Source organism: Aedes albopictus, chromosome 1 (assembly GCF_035046485.1).
Source record: "Aedes albopictus strain Foshan chromosome 1, AalbF5, whole genome shotgun sequence".
Lineage (NCBI taxonomy): Eukaryota > Metazoa > Arthropoda > Insecta > Diptera > Culicidae > Aedes > Aedes albopictus.
The window spans coordinates 105,049,736-105,066,709 of NC_085136.1; the positions used below are offsets into that span (position 1 = coordinate 105,049,736).

Here is a 16,974-nt window from a genome sequence, read left to right on the forward strand (position 1 = left end):
ATTTCAAAAGGTGTCAAAGTGACTTTAGGGGCCTTAACAGGCTCTCAGGAGAGCTTTTTGGGTCCGCAATGAGAGGATAACAACCTGAAAAGGTCCAGGTAATGTGGGGTTGGGGATCACCTCCTACAGGCAAAGTAGAAGACACGGCTACAACCCCCGACCCACTAAACACATTATCATTGCCACCAAACCCTGTGTCTCTCTGGAAGCACCAGGTATTGCTGCAGAGAGGGTCTAGTGCACATCGCACCCTCAAGGTTTGCTGCGTAGCCTGCAGCAATGAACATCGATGATTCGCTTTGAGGAGTCCTCCAAGTTGCATGCCGAGTGGTACTTACCACTCCCTTTGTCCTCGGAAGGTGGTCAGAGTTAACCACAGCGCCCGCACCCAACTGCTCTGTATTTAAGCATTAAGAACTGATACTTGCGTGCAACGCGATTTGGCCCACTTAAAGCTCAGACGCTATCAACTAGCACCAGAAGGATTTGCTGACAGTGTTGCCTCCACGTGCCCTGGACCTTATCGGGGACCCAATTCCAACCGCGGCCTCGGATCCAACCTAGAAGACCGACGCCACAACAGCAATGCTATCAGGATGTTCTCCCCGCTGCCACTTCATCACTATAAAGGTCGACCGCAGGGTACCGGTATGACTTACGTAGCAGACTTCGAACCTTTGAATCATTTCTTGTATGGCGCCTCAACCAGGCACTCATAAAGTCAAGGTGCCATCTCTTCTTTGGCCCCAAGACAATAGTCGATAAAGCGGAATTCTAGCCAAGCTCACATATCTTTGCACATCCTCTGAACAAAATTGTCTAGAGTCGTGTTCCCACCGCATATGGCAAGCAAGCGGTCACGCATTGTGCGAAAAGCACAAGCCGAGCACTCGGAAGACTCCGCATCACTGATACGGTGTAGATACTGTCTAAAGCAACCATGGGCCGAAAGGTCCTGAGTCAAGTGGAATGTTGCTTCCCCATGGCGCCTGTTAACCCAACTATCTAGCCTCGGGAACATCCTGTGGGTCCACCTTCCTTCGGTGGAACTGTCCTACGCACGCTGCCATTACATGACCATGGAGGCCAACCTGGCAGTCCTGCGCCTGCCTCTTGTGCCGCGCATTTCGAAGCACTCTATGTCTAGCAACGACGAATACCATCCGCCGCCCGTTTCACTCTTTCTCAGTCCGTGCTCGCTGCATCCGCCGCCTAGCTTGTAGGCAGACGCGGCGTAGAGGTCCGCAATCGCTTGAGTCCACCAGTAAGTCGGTGATCTCCCATTTCTAGAGTGGACTCGTCTAGGCATGGTTGCATCGCACGCACGCGAGAGCACCGCTACCAGCTCGCCACTTAAACCGATTCGGTTTCGCTCACGGCGGAGCGCCTCACAAAATACCCCTTCGGCGAAGTATGATGTCTTCCACCTTCGAGGGCTTGGTCTTGGCCTAGCCGCCTCTTCCTCCACCCGCTGTTTGCTGTTGTTGTCGATACTGTAGCGAACCGCCAGGTGATCGCTGTGATTGTAGCCATCGTCTACACTCTAGTTCGAACAACTTGTTAGGGCAGGCCTACAAAAAGTAACATCAATAATCGACTTCACACCGTTCCGACTAAAGGTACTCTTGGTACCGACATTAGCCAGTGTCTTGGTACCGACTAGCATGGCCAGTGTCTCTAGCAGGATCTGACCCCGCTGGTTCGTGAAACGGCTTCCTCATTCCACGGCCCAGGCACTGAAGCCGCTCACTATTACCACCGGCCTTCGCCCTGTCAGCAGGGTCGTCATACAGTCCAGCTTCTGCGTGAACTGCTCGATCGATCACCGCGGAGGCGCTTAACTGCTATAGAAGAAGACCCCGTTTACTTTGGCGACCACGAAGTCCTCATAAGTAGTAGACACCAACTTCAACACTGGGTATTTACCCGTCGTCCATATCGCCGCCATTTTTCCGGTCCCATCCGAGACCCAATAGGGTCCTAAAATTAAAGACGAAATCTCGCTTATATTGAATAATACAATCAAGCATGGTATTCTAATCGGAATTGTACTTTACTCGAACTTGAAAAACAAAGGAATAATGAGAAAATTCGAAACAAGTAAAATGGTAAATAGTTCTACTTTGACATTTGAGGTCAACCTTGTGTGACTGAGCTCGACATTTTTCACACTGGGATTTCAAAAATGTTCCTATCTGACATACACGGTGAAAAAAAATCACTCAAAGTATGTGTTATAAGCTAGGGACGAGACAAAAGGCTAAAAAAATAAAAATTATATATTTTCAACTATGGTTAATAAAAACGTAAAAAAATGAGTTAATATGTACTCCTGAACCATATATTGTGGTTTAAAACAAGAATCCTGAAAGGACTTTAGGAGCCTATTGCCATTGCCGGCGGGTACTCGGTGTGGGTCCGCTATGATGGCGATATCCGTCTCCCATTCAGAAACTGTCACCGTAGTTCAGGTTCAGCTGCGTTACCTGTACTGTGATTTGTCAGTTGTGGTTCTTCGGAAGGCCGGGCACTTAAGACCACCTGCTTGCTGTTCACGGATTTCCAGCGACAAATCAAACACGTGGGTGGACTCGTACAGCCTTGTGCCTACACATCGCCTACACAGTTTGCTCCGGTCAGGGTTTTTGCAGTCCCATGATTTGTGTCCTGATTCCAGACACCTGAAGCAAACCTCCGGTGGCTCGTCTGTTGGCATACTGACCAGTCCACCTTGAGCTTCCCTACTTTAACGGGTTTGTTGGCGTCCACCTTAAACAGATGTACCAAGACTATTCTGTGTTTCTGCTGGGAACTTCCGTAGCCTAACGGCTACGGTGACCAGCTACACTCCGCACTGTTGCCGCAGTGACGTGACAAGCTCTTCCACGTCAGTCATTTCGTCTATATTCTTCACTTTCAGAGTCTCTTCCGCTGCAAGAGCTCTCACCTCGACACCCTCGCCAAGGATCTCTTCCACCAGACTTTTGTAGACGGCGCCCTTGCGCTCCTTGTCACGCTGGAGCTCGAAGATCATTTCACCTGTACGAGTACGTCTCATGCTGCATACGTCAGCTACAAGATCCACGAGCTTTGCGTCACACCTCATCGCCTTCAAAACTTCCGAGTATTTGGCCTTATCCGTCTTGATAACGAGCGTGTCGCCCTTCTCACGCTTGACACCTGTCCTCCTACGATTCTTAGGCCTGGTATCCATAAGCTCCTGTAGCTTCTGCGGTTTTTTCTTCTTCCGTTCTACATTAGTCCAGGGGGCGTCCTCCCTCTGACCCGCCCTAGCCTGGGGTTGCTGATGGCCTATCAATGGTCGCAACCCCCTGTACCCTTCGATCCGGGTCGAGCAGGCCTTTTCTAGCCCACTTTTTCCAGCTTTCCAGGACACATGGCTGGGCTCCGACTTAACGGAGTTACTGCCTTGCCTTGCAGGCGCTACCTGGTAGCTCGTCAGCTGACGCACCTCACACGCTTCTGCAAAGGCTTTTTAAAAGCGATTTCCGCTACACTTCACACCGTCTTCAGTCAGGCTGTAGACTGAACGAAATTTAACACTAGACAACGGACACGACACACATTACGAGCACCAGTAGATACGAGGAAAAAACATGTTTCATCACTCGGAGCGAGAATCGAACCATCACCGTATGTACGACTATATGCTTGGTGACGCTAACCACACGCCCACAAGGCTTCACTTCGGAACCTTCAACTTCACAGAAATTTTCGCTGCCGCAGTTGCCAAGATTTTCCTGACTTACGAAGTTTTATCAGGGCCTGGTTGAAGTCCTTGCTAACCATCATTTGGATCATTTTCCATATATTCATCTATGTCAGGAATTGTCTCACATTATTTTTAAGTTAACATTTAAACTGAACAACATCTAGCTACTTCAAATAATGTGACTTCTAGTTGATGTTAGGAATGGCAAAGTTCTAAAGGTCATGATTTATTTTGAAGCTTCCATCACGGCTATTTTTGGCTCCATTTAGTTCACTTTCCAAAGTTAAAGGAGATTGTTTTACATATTTCCAAACACGTTCCTCATCCGAATCCTTTCCCTACCAAACCTTTTCGCCGAGGATCCGCACAGACAGAGCCGCTTCCATAAGTTATCAACGCTAAATCAGCATAAACATAAGCAAGCAAGCAAGCACCACAACCAACCAAGTCAGTAAGCAAGTGGGCACCACCAACCGGATCGCATATGGCATCATCGCTCTGCGGTGCTAGTTTCGTGAGTGGGTATCGTGAGCAGTGAGCAGAATACATAACAAGCTGCATTTAGTCGCATGGCTTAAAGCTCTAAAGCTTTCTCGGATAGCTCGGTTGACTCGCTTTCCGAGAATCTTACTACTTTTCAAGACTACGTGGAGGCACGTGGAGCTCAAACTGGGGATTCCTCAGAAGATGTAAATGCCGGTCTTTTGTTAAATCCAGCAAAGTTAGAATGAAGAACTGTTTCAAAACATGAGTTTTTATTCAACAAATGAAGTGATGCGAAAAGTACGTTCAAAAGGTTAATTCAACTGAATTTATTCTTCTTTATAAAATTCATTTGCAATCGATGTCTATGTAAGCGTGCGCTTGTACCACATGGTAAATTTATGCTAGCCTTCCTTCATGAGACAGTAGGTGGGGGAGATGGTGGGGCAATACAGTAAATTTCTAGAATTAATTTGATAAATCGAACGATAGGAGGATGGTTCATTTAACGTCTTCTGTTTCTGACAAAGAGTGAGCAGAGCACAGAAGATCCTCGAACCGAAGTGGAGTATGTATGTTGCGGTGATAAATATTTGAGGTTAAACTCGAGGTAAAATATGCTGTTGGCGTTCGTACATCGAATGAGAATGACTTGCCGGAAATGCCATATTCAAGCCGGTCATATAACTCCGAGAGACGCGCAACAATGGATCGGAATCGAAGCTCTTATACACACCTAGATAGACGACATTATCAGCAATCCGTCTGGGGGATGCTTTTCCCCTTAGGGGACATCACATCTGTTGTCACCGGAATGGCACGCATAAATTTTTCTCGTCAACGGAATCATAATTTCCTGTCTGGAAACCGGGCGGTGCGAGGGCGTCGGCACCGTGTCACTGTGAGACTTGTATTCGAAAAACGACGGTCAAAAATGAGTTTTTACAACATTTGAATACTGAGAACTCTACAGCTAGCAACGGAAGAAACCGGAATTTCGACCAATCAGGTGCCAAAGTAAGACTGTCGGTTCCGGTTCATTGAAGCCCTGACCCCTATCTATGTCGTTCACGTCGAGTTGCCAATCTCATTCTCAACTAGTCAAATTAAGCTTTTAAAGTCACACTTGAAGATCAAGGGATTATTGAAACCATATAGCTCCCACTAAAGAATCCTATAAACAAAACAATCTTTTGAGTAAACCATAAAAATGCAGGATATTTTGCATTTGCGGTTGACATAGTCATCAAAAGTCGGTTCAACAAACGCCGACTGATGTGCTGAAGATGTTTTTCATCGAGGTGTTGCAGAATCGTGCTACGAATATTTCGGAAGAGGGTAGCTGTGTAGTAGATCCATGAAGCGAAATCAAGAACGCCTTTATCGCTATCGGCGAGAATAATTTGGGTAAGCTACACAACACACTGCATAAGTTACAATTTCGGTCAGCATGACACATGGAAAAAGATAGAGAAGCAGCCAACCAAAACCGCGAATGAGCGGGCGAAAATACGAGGAGCCAAGTCAATTCAAGAGAAGATATTAGAATGCTCATGTGGACGCGTGAAAGTCACGAATGCTCAATGCATCAATGCAGGGCGACAAGTTGGATTGTGGGAACTACCGCGCGATCACACAACTGAGAGCTGCCTACAAGATACTCTCTCAAATTTTATGCCGCCGACTATCACCAATTGCAAGACAGTTCGTGGGGCAATATCAGGTTAAATTTATGGGTGAACGCGCTACAACGGACCAGATGTTCACCATCCGCCAGGTGTTGCAGAAATGCCACGAATGCAACGTGCCCAGTGCCCATACATCACTTGTTCATCGATTTCAAATCGGCGTATGATACAATCGATCGAGAACAGCTATGGCAGATTACGCACGAATACGGATTCCCCGATAAACTGATACGATTGATCGAGGCAGCGATGGATCGAGTGATGTGCGTAGTTCGAGTATCAGGGACTCACTGGGTCTCCAGTTAGCCTAGTGGTTAAGGCTATAGATTGCCTATCCGGAGACGGCGGGTTCGATTCCCGTTCCGGTCGGGAGAATTTTCTCGACTCCTTGGGCATAGAGTATCATTGTACACTTGCCTAACAATATACAAATTCATGCAATGGCAGGCAAAGAAAGCCCCTTCAATTAATAACTGAAAGTGATCAAATACACTAAGTTGAAGCGAAGCAGGCCAAGTCCCAGAGGGGACGTCGAGCCATAAAGAAGAAGAAGAGACACTCTCGAGTCCCTTCAAATCTCGCAGAGGATTACGGCAAGGTGATGGTCTTTCGTGCTTACTGTTCGACATTGCTTTAGTAGAGTGTGTAATTAGGAGAGCGGGGATAAACACGAGTGGAACGCGCCATCGTTCATACCGCGAAAATCGGGAGGCTACAGTGGGCGGGTCACGTCATCAGGATGCCGGATAGCAACCCGACTAAAATGGTTCTCGAGAGTCATCCGACTGGTACAGGAAGACGTGGAGCGCAGCGAGCTAGGTGGGTCGACAAAGTGGAGGACGATCTGCGGACCCTACGCAGAGTGCGGAACTGGAGACAAACAGCCATGGACCGAGTGGAATGGAGACGGCTCCAATGTACAGCAGAGGCCACCCCGGCCTTAGCCTGATCGGTAAGGTAAGTAAGTCCAGCAGTTGAGCTTACTTCACACGTCCAGAATCAGGATGAAGCAAAGATCCCGATGAAGCCCTTCAATGCGCTGAGTGGCGTCACGTGCCTCACCATACGCGTGCACACTGTGCACTACACAGGGAGGTCGTTCATAGCTTGTTGACGCAATCCTGCGTTATGCCTATTCAACGCTTCGTGAGTAATAGAGTTAAAGAACCATCTTACGATCATTTACAAAAAATAAATGAGGAATTCGTGGTGACGTTTACAAACGTTAGAACTGACAATTCAACACGCCATGTGTACCACTTGTTGACTGTTGTTTGGATGCGGATAGTCCGCTTGGTCAAGGCGGCCATGGTGGCCATTGGAGAATATTCATCATCATGTAGAGCATTCATCATCCAAGTGATGAGGTGCTGCTCACCGACATTTTAGAAGCTGAAGCTATCGTCAATTCTCGCAAACTGACCTACATTCCGGTAGAAGATAAAACCAGTAGTTCCAACATACGAAATCGTTGCAATCTAGAGAATTTGTATTTGAGATCGATGAGTACAAACGAAATGGATCGCTACGAGGACGAATCAAAGAGCATGGGCATGTTCGGTGGTTGTACAAACCAATGGAGGAATCTTATCGATGCCAACATTCAAATAAGAGGAATGTAAAGGAACAACAGGGCAGTACTGACATGGTGAGCTACGTAAGACTCGTACCAATCACTGCGGATGAAGAGATTGATTCGGCATTTTTAACAGGAACGGAGGTTGACGTTTTCGGTGCGAGATGTAGTGTAAGCTCGATTTAGCTAACGAACCGGGACTGCTCAACTTGAACTATTGTTCAAGGTGTTTTCTGAGTATCAGGAAGTGGTTGATTCAGAGACGTTTCATGCTGTTTAAGTGCGTTTCAGGGTATTTCAGGATGCTACAGAGGGTCTTTAGGAGGCTTTACAGCCTCTCAGATGAGCTTCACTGGGATTTTATGGGGGTTTCAAAGGCGATTAAAAACGTTTCAGAAGGTTAGGGAGCTTCATATAGATATTTAGCGAGTTTCACGGAGATTTCAGGGGGTTTCAATGCGGTTCGTGGCGTTTCAAGACACCATAAAAGTTTAGGAGCATTCACATGCTTCCAGGTGAATTTCACGGAACTTCAGGAGGGTTTCAGCTACGTTTCAAAGCGATTCAGAAAGTTGCATAGGGATTTAAGAGGTCTTCATAAACTTTCACGAGAGTTTCAAGGTGTTTCAAAGCGTTACGGGCGTTTCAGAAGATTCCGGAGGTACTTGAGGGAGTTGTACATGTACAGGCTCCTAAGTAAGTTTTACGGGAGTTTCAGAGACGTCAGAGCTCACAGGTGAATTTTGCGGGGATTTCAGGAGATTTCACAGACGTCTCATTGCATGTTTCATTGCGTTTCAGGCAATTCAGAGGGATTTTGGGAAGTGTCACAGGGTCACAGGTCAATTTCACGGGGATATCAGAGGTTTTAGAGACGATTCAATGCATTTCAGGGCATTTCAAAGCGTTTCCGAGCGTTTCAGGGCATCTCAGAAGGTTTCAGACGACTTTTGGGGGTTTTTACAGGCTCCCAAGTGGTTCCAGAATGTTCAGAGGAGTTTAGCGTGCTTCACAAGCTTCTAGGTGAGTTTCACGGGAGTTTCAGAGACGTTTTAATCCTTCTGAATAGATTCTAGGGCGTTTCAGGAGGTTCAGATAAGTGTTTGGGGGCTTCATAAGTTTGCAGGTGAGTTTCACGTGGGTTTGAGGTTGGTTTCAGGCCATTTTAGAAAGTTTCAGAGGAGGTTTATGGGATTTCGCTAGCTATCTGATGAGCTTCACGGGCGTTTCTCGAGGGAGACCTGTACTCTAAGGATTTAGAAGGATACAGTAAAGAGGACAAACAAGTATTTTCGGCAAAAATATTCAAAGCATGTCATTATTCGTTGAAACATTATATCTCCATAGTTGCTAAGATATCGACAAGAGCATGCAGATTGGTAAGAGTTTTCATCATGTTTATGAGAAACCTGTCTGTCTTCTCCTTTATCAGGACTTCTATAGTTATTTGTTCTCGACTTTTGACCACTGACTGTATCACTGTGCGTGTCTATCATCGTCATCAGTGGGTAAATAGATACCTCATTCCAAGCACTTTATGGGCATCCCTACAGACTGATGGATATGACAGATTCGATCCACTAACCGTCAACATGCTGCCATTTCCATGCATTACGGCACACCGGCTGCTGGATTAGTCCCTTCAGCTCCCAATCTGATGGATTATCAATACACACATCAGGTGACTACGGGAACGAATAAACATTTTACGACCCACGCCGTCACACGACGGGATTCCATTATCCCTGCCTGCTCTTCCATCAGCAGCCGGTCTCGATCCAAAAATGATGTGACTCGATTCACATTTCTCCACACTGAAACGAGTTTCCTCTGTTGCTTCTTATCAACGAACGGGTGTCATTTTTCGCACGTGGCTCGAGAAAGATTAGACTTTTCAGTTTCCGACGGAGTCATATCGTCCGAATGAGCGGCAGGCAGTTTCGACAGGATTTAGGGTGCACACTTTCGCTCATTTCTTCCCAAAAGTCTTAAATCTCGTTCAATTTCATTCGGAGTACTTTATGGAGCATGTTCTGGCCTGGCAACAGCAGCCAGAGGAATTTACTCACAGCCACTAGAACCTACCGGGAGAGAAAGGGCGAATGAACATGACACAGGTGTACGAACGGCGGCTAGTGTGCTTCGCCCTTGCTAATGGAATGAGTTCGTACTCGAGTGGATCTCCGGCTGGGCAAAAACTTGTACATAGTTGAACGGCTTTAGCAGGCTTGTTCTACATCAGCTACCGTCGGTGTCGTCTACCCCTGCTGCCCCTAAAGATAGAATGCGGGAGGAAATGGAATGGCATGCTTGAAATCCAGTTTTCCAAGTGGAAGCTCTTGAGCGCTTCCAGTGTTTGAGTGGGTGGGAGGGATTAAGTCGTTCGTTATGTATAGCCTGGCTGTGCTGGCTGGCGAATGAAGTATGTGAAATGGAAATTGCAGCTTTCTTTAATACGGGTCTCAAACTTGAATACGACTGCTGAAAGCGGTTGATTTAAAATCGGATTAAAATGTAATTTCAGATTACAATTTTTCAGAAACAGAAAGAAAAATTGAGCTAAAAAAATATAACATAGGTACTACACGGGAAGAGATCATAACAAAACAAGTTCTGAGAAAAACAATAAAATCCCAAATTACAAAACCGGCTTATGCATGGAATTGTGTTGAAATCATTTGTACTTTTTTACATTGATTTTACTTTTTTTTTTTAATTTTCACTACTTCAATACTACGTTGGAAAGTAGAAAGTAGGGGGACTCAAACTAAATTACTTGCAATGCTAAACTAAGAAAATAACATCGATAAGAGGATTGTCCTGATCTGCAACGAAACCAAAATCTGGCCTCACGATGCTCAGCGCATCCCCAGCCCCACACGATGCGTTTGATGTCCAGGTAAACCACGCTGCAGACAGAAATTGTTTTCTAATAGCCCAATGCGGAAAGTATGTGCCTTTAGCCGATACATCACACGCAATAAATTGTGGACTGAATCCAATCCTTTGAACTACGGCATCTTCGACACCAATGGGGTACTAGAGTGCAACCATCTACCCATCTCTCCATTTACATTGCCACCTGATCAACGTCTCCTGATAGGTCATTGCAAAAAAATATAACTCGTTGGAAGTGATTAGATGCTCGTAAACGTCGCCTTCGATAGCGCCCTTCCTACACACTAAGAAAAAATCACCGGCTTCGGTAATGTTTTACCAAAATCTCAACCGTTAAGTTTGTTTTACAGGAAAAATTCGGTAAAGCTTGCAACTTCTATCGAACTTCGTTGGAGTTTGACAGATAAACGATGGTTCTACCCCATTACCCCGAACGCCACTACCCCGAAAGCCATTACCCCGAATAGGCCATTACCCCGAAAGCCGTTACCCCGAATGGGCCATTACCCCGAACGCCACTACCCCGAATAGGCCACTACCCCGAACGCCATTACCCCGAAAGCATATTTTTAGATGGGTTATTCTGATGATGGGTATTTTATATTTTTATTAATTTAATAACATTACTGACAGCTTTGATACCAGAAGATATCATTGTAAAGAATAACATTAAAACAAAATAATGGAATAATACGTATTAGAGATGATCTTGTATGAGATAGAGCTGTCAGCAAAGGTCCTTCAAATACTGGCTATCGATATTGGCTCATTAGGCCGAAAAGACATTTGGCCAAAGTATCACTAATAAGTCTAATGATCATTAGGCGAGATCAAATATATATATAAATATATATATATATACAAATACAAATTGCAAAATAGGCCCGGAAAGAACATTTTATAGTTAGAAAAAGAAGAAAATCTTTTAAGGAGGAACAGACGATTTGGTAATACAACTCAATAACAGTGTAACTTAAAAAAAAACATTCCTTAAATGTGAAAAAATGTGATTGATAGGTTGGCCGCCAATAAGGTCTGCAAGGATATAACCAGAAAGAACAGCATATAAATTAAAGAAGGGCAAATCTCCTATGGGACCATTCATAAACTACGTAGACCGAATTTTGGTCACCTTGGTCCTCTCCCCCTCCTCATCGTAGAATTTTAAAAGACAATTACACCGTCTTCGGCTAGAGGCCGCACAGACTGTACATTACTAACATTAGACAATGGACAACACGTATAAAACTCAGTGGCCCAGTGGAGTATTTTCTGTTTTAACGAAAAGTTTTCCTCGACCGGAGCGGAAATCGAACTCACACTCCGAGGCATGCGAGATACCTAAACGACTAACGCCGCTAACCGCTCGGCCACGAAGTCCACGATTTGTTCATACAAAAATTTGTAAATTTGTATATAGCTTAGAATTTGGATAGACCCTCTCCTACTTACATAGTTTATGTACGGCCCCTATACATAAATCTGCAAAGGGCAACATGGCTACCAAACAACTCTGTAACAATATAAGTCTAAAGAACAGCCCAACTTTAAAAGAAGGAAAAACACCAGATGGAATTAACCCTCGAGCGATCGCGCTGTTGTATTTTGTACAACACGTTGAAAAAATCTCGCCTTTTGTACTCAGCATTAGCGTGGTGCTGACGCAGGTAGTCAACCGCGCGAGTTACGGAAGGTTAATAGAGATATGTCGCCAATCAACACGGTAACGACGTAACTAGAAAGAACAGCCTATAAATTAAAGAAGGGCAAACCTCATATACAGTAAGCAGCTTTCACTCCCAGTAAACTATATAAGTGCAGATAGAAGAACAGCCTTTCATGAAAAGAAAAGCTACAGTTTAGTCGCCAGAAAAAAATAGTTAATTTGGTCCAACGATGCTGGATCTACCTTGCTAAGTGAACTGAACTGAATATCTAAAATCCAGTCCAGTTCTACAATCTTGAAAAAAATATTCAGAAAACAATTTTAGGGCTTGATGTTCTGGAAACTGATCATCAAAATCAAAAGAAAATCAAAAGAATTCTGAAAAATTTTACTTGAAAGAACAGCCTATTATTCAAAGAAGAACAAATCCGCTATGGAGTTAGTTATTCGTCTGCAAATAAACTACGTAACACTAAAACTCGAAAGAACAGCTTCTGATGAAAAGAAGGAAACATTTCTATAAAGAAAGTAACAGTTTGGCTACCAAACAACTCTGCAATAGTACACGGTTGGAACCTGCAAATTCAAAAGAACAGCCTATTTTTAAAAGAAGGCAAATATTTGAAGAAGTGTAGTTTGATAACCAGCACAATCGTTTGCCACCAGTTACAATCGTGCTTGAGGCCAACCAACTTTTAAAAGAAGGGAAAATGTCAGTTTGAAATATTTGTAGTTTTTATAGCGATAGCAATAAGTTCAAAAGAGCAGCTAGTTTAAAATATGGAAAATTTGTCTATACTTATCTTCTTAATTTCATTGCGTTTGCTGCTTTCGTTTTCACGAACCTTACTTACGAACCTTGCATGAAGCACAACATACGGAAACCTAAGGGAAACGGAACCTATCTTAAACAATGTGCTCCCATTGTCATGCTATCTAAGACGAAGTAAAAAAGAGCTATTTGATTTGTGTTTTATTTTTATATTTTTTTTTACTCGTTACAAAAAGAAAACGGAAAAAATCGGCACCTAAATCGTATGTTTAAGAATAGAATTAACATAGGGGCATAGGATGGAGAAGAGTATTCATACCTACACTAGTTAGGGTAACCAATATAATTTGGACCCCCATATATTTTGGACCCCCTGGGTCGTATTATCATAATTTTCACAGCTTTAATGAAGAGATGACGAAAGTTTTTAGAATCATTCGCTTAATAAGATTGTTCTGCAAGAGCAGCAATCATTTCCTCACTGGAAATATCATTATTTGCCTTGAAATTATTTTTTGTTAATCTCGTCATCCGTGCGAGTGTCGCGGCATGTTTACGAAAAGAGAAAGTGGTGCAGGGGAAACTTGATGATGTAAACAAAAACGTTTATCATTCTAGCGCATTAAATTCACAAAGTTCGTCTAATCATCCTTTGTCAATCAAGTAATTAGGATGTGCTCCAGCATATCCAAGTGGCAGATTCTCCCAAAATAGTTTCAAGTAGCTTTAAACACCGGGTGTCCAAAATATATACTTAAGAGCAAGGTTGCGACCATTCATTTGCAAAGATTTACATTCATTTGCTATTATCTCAGTTCAGAAGCATGCTATCGAAAAACAATGTATGGATGAATTTAACCTTGTAATTTTATCTGAAAGTTTGCCGAATAACATTGGGGTCGCAAACGTATACCAAAGTCGTGAGCGAGCTGTGAAGGCAACTCTCCACGCGGTGAATGAAAATTATATTCACGCTGTGGAAAGTTGCCTTCACAGCTCGCTCACGACTTTGGTATGCGTGTGCGACCCCAATGTTATTCGACAAACTTTCAGATAAAACTACAAAGGTAAATTCATCCATGCATTGTTTTTCGATAGCATGCTTCTGAACTGAGATAATAGCAAATGAATGTAAATCTTTGCAAATGAGTGGTCGCAACCTTGCTTAAGAGGGTCCAAAATAAATTGGGGTGTCCAAAATAGTGAAAACTGATGCTTCAAAAATCAGTTATTTTCATCGAATTTTCAGCCAGAAATGACTTTGTGGATATTTTTAACGGACAGTGGCGGCTTTTACGGTTACACTAACATCATCATTATGTGTAACACCCACTGAATCCGTTTGATTTTAGCTTAAATTCAAACTAATGTCCTCTAGGGGTCCAAAATTCGACCGTTACCCTACTGATTACCCTTTTCTAACTTACAACCACCTTCATCAACTTCTAATCGGTCACCACTTTTTTGGTGATCTCCTGAACGATTCGGGGTGATAACCCTTTCGGGGTTGTGGCTTTTGGGGTAATGGCTTTCGGGGAAATGGCTTTCGGGGAAAGGGCTTTCGGGGTAATGACCCATTCGGGGTAATGGTTTTCGGGGTAGTGGCCTATTCGGGGTAATGGCATTCGGGGTAGTGGCGTTCGGGGTAATGGCGTTCGGGGTAATGGGGTGGAGCCATAAACGATAACATTTTACCGAAATTTTGTATTTTTTACAGAATTTTGGTAAAAATCCATTACCGAACGCTCAGCGGTTGAGATTTCGGTAAAAATTACCGAACGCGATTAGCTGTGTAGCAAGAGAGTACGCTTTCTCATTGCCTTAAATCCAGCAATGTAACCCAAGCTATGGCGATGGTGTATGATCGTTGGGACAAAGCACTCTACACTTGGCGTATTCGATTCAGGAAGTATGCTGATTGCTGCATCGGTTTCATTGGCCGGACAGACTCCAGAGAGCTTAGGCTATCGGTAGAAATGAAGTAGTGCTCATTTGTAAGAGTCATAATGTACTCTAAGCTGTATAATGTAGCCGATAACTTATAACAGGGCTTATGAAGCAAGAAATTCGTTGTTGACACCGATACCAGTAGAATTATCGGTTTTGAACCACTTGTGAAGAACTGTCTGTCCCTGCCAACACTCCCGAACTTACTTGTGAAATATTGTGGAATACAAATGGAACGACAAGATTCTGATATTTCATAGATCTCATCCTTCACGGGTAGATTAAAATCCACAGAGGAACTGTCGAAGTCTGAGTAGTTATCATGATTGGTCGTAACCGTTACTTCAGTAGTACATACTCATAAAACGAGTTTGAGGATTCTTTTGGAGAAGCTTTTCGAAGAATTCTATGATCAACCTTGCATCGGATGAGGAACCAGAATGACAGCTCTGTCAAGGGCTGTACACCAGCAAGCTCTAAACTCATTCGTAAGTTCTCAACAAGAGCACTTCCACATTTTATATACTGAAATAACCTAACCTAAATAACTGCGCAACTTACCTTATTTTCCAGTTACTGATTGAACCCGTTTAATGAAATATCTGCAAATAAAAGGAAATAGGGTTAGTATGCACTGAAATCAGCTTTGCGAATTATCATTATTCCAAAGTGAAACAAATCACCTAGCATTATCGTGTATGCACGTATTCGATCGAGTTACAAATTGAAATTTGAATATCATAAATAAATACACGTGGTCCAGTGAGAATCGAACTCACGACTCCCAATTCCTATTCCTCCAAGCTAAGGAGTCACTTGAATTTCTCTCTCGCCTACCGGTTGGGGTAGAACTGAACCCGATTCCAGTATAGCGTATGGTTTGCAGCTTTTTTGCAATCTTAATTTTTCTTCGAGTGGGATTAGATTAACATCTCTCACTCACATGTTTGTGTACAAGTACGACAAAGTGAGATAGAGGGGTATTTTAAGTTGTCCTCAGCAGAGCTTAGGAAAAGTCTGAAGAAGGGATCTCAAGAAGGGGTTTTAGCGAGTTTCAAGGAGTTGCGAGATATACAAGTTAGTTTGGAAAGAGTTCCAGCGAAATTCAGTAGGGTGGAAGGAAAGCCTACTTGATTTATTTTTCAGTAGAAATTATAAGAAGTGTTCGGGTCTTAGGAACTTTGATTATGAGCTTTTCAGGCATTTCAAGGAACTTTGATGGTTTCTGGGTGATTCAAGAAGTACATGGATTGGGAGTTCGGAAGATGCGGGTTCTAAAGGGCATTTCAAGGGCTACCATGAAGTTTAATGAAAATCTGGTTGGCCGCCAACCAGAGTTAATGTACACGTGCTGTAGTCCCATGTACGGGAGCCGCATTGCAAGCGAGCTCCTAGGAGCCCTGTACATTATGAGACCCAAAGTTGCTGATTACACTATTCGATGGGCATCACTGCAATTAGCCTTGAAACATAGTAGCCATCATTTATGTGTGCTATCTTTGGCGCCATGTGCAGCAATGTTGCCTGCTGGGAAGCTGAACGATCACTGTTAATTTTTCTGCATTTGGAAAAAAAAAATCGATAACTAAATAATGAGGCGTCCGATTTGAATGTGGTCTTCTGCAAAGTTGAAGCTGATAGAGTAAGCTAGAAGTACCAAGGGTCAACTAACACTCTAGGGAACTTGGGGAAATTCTACGGTCAAATGAAAGAAAAACGCCCTTTTCCCATAGTAATTCCCATACAAACTTTGAAGGGTTTGTGCACTCTCAATTTTCAAACAAATCAGCTCATTTTTTGGCAGAAGGCTTAGAATCTGGTTACGAATCGAATAAGCGGTGTGGAGCAAAAACGATTTTTTGAACCACGCTAGCCCTCCATTGTGGTATACCACAACTATTGCTTTAAAAGAAACTTGTCCTCTGCGGTATGTGCGTACCGCAAGAGGTATTCCTGAATCGACCTGTTCAAGTTCAAAATATCTTCGGATAAACCAGTTGTTGTATAGTTAATAATCTCTAGTGTATTTCTATAGTTCAGGAAGAAAAGACGTCGCGTTTTTTTTTTTCTCTGGCTTTTTACATAGGCGAAACTACTGGGGGTGCCGGGGGTACTAGGCACCCCCTACAATTTTGTTGCATTGCTGTGAGATATAGGGCGGTGAATGATGAATGTATGAACTAATGAATAATTGTTTGTAGTGCACCCCCT

The 16,974-nt window shown here is 43.6% G+C and overlaps 1 protein-coding gene across 1 annotated transcript in view; it reads right to left on the reverse strand.

Moving 5' to 3' along the window:
• The window catches only part of LOC109409483 (uncharacterized), a 94,900-nt gene extending 79,522 nt beyond the window's left edge, over nt 1-15,378 (reverse strand). The window contains exon 1 of the mRNA XM_062845145.1: nt 15,325-15,378. The gene's annotated coding sequence lies outside the window, so the exon portion shown is untranslated. The remainder of the gene's footprint in view (nt 1-15,324) is intronic.
• Nucleotides 15,379-16,974: the final 1,596 nt, after the last annotated feature.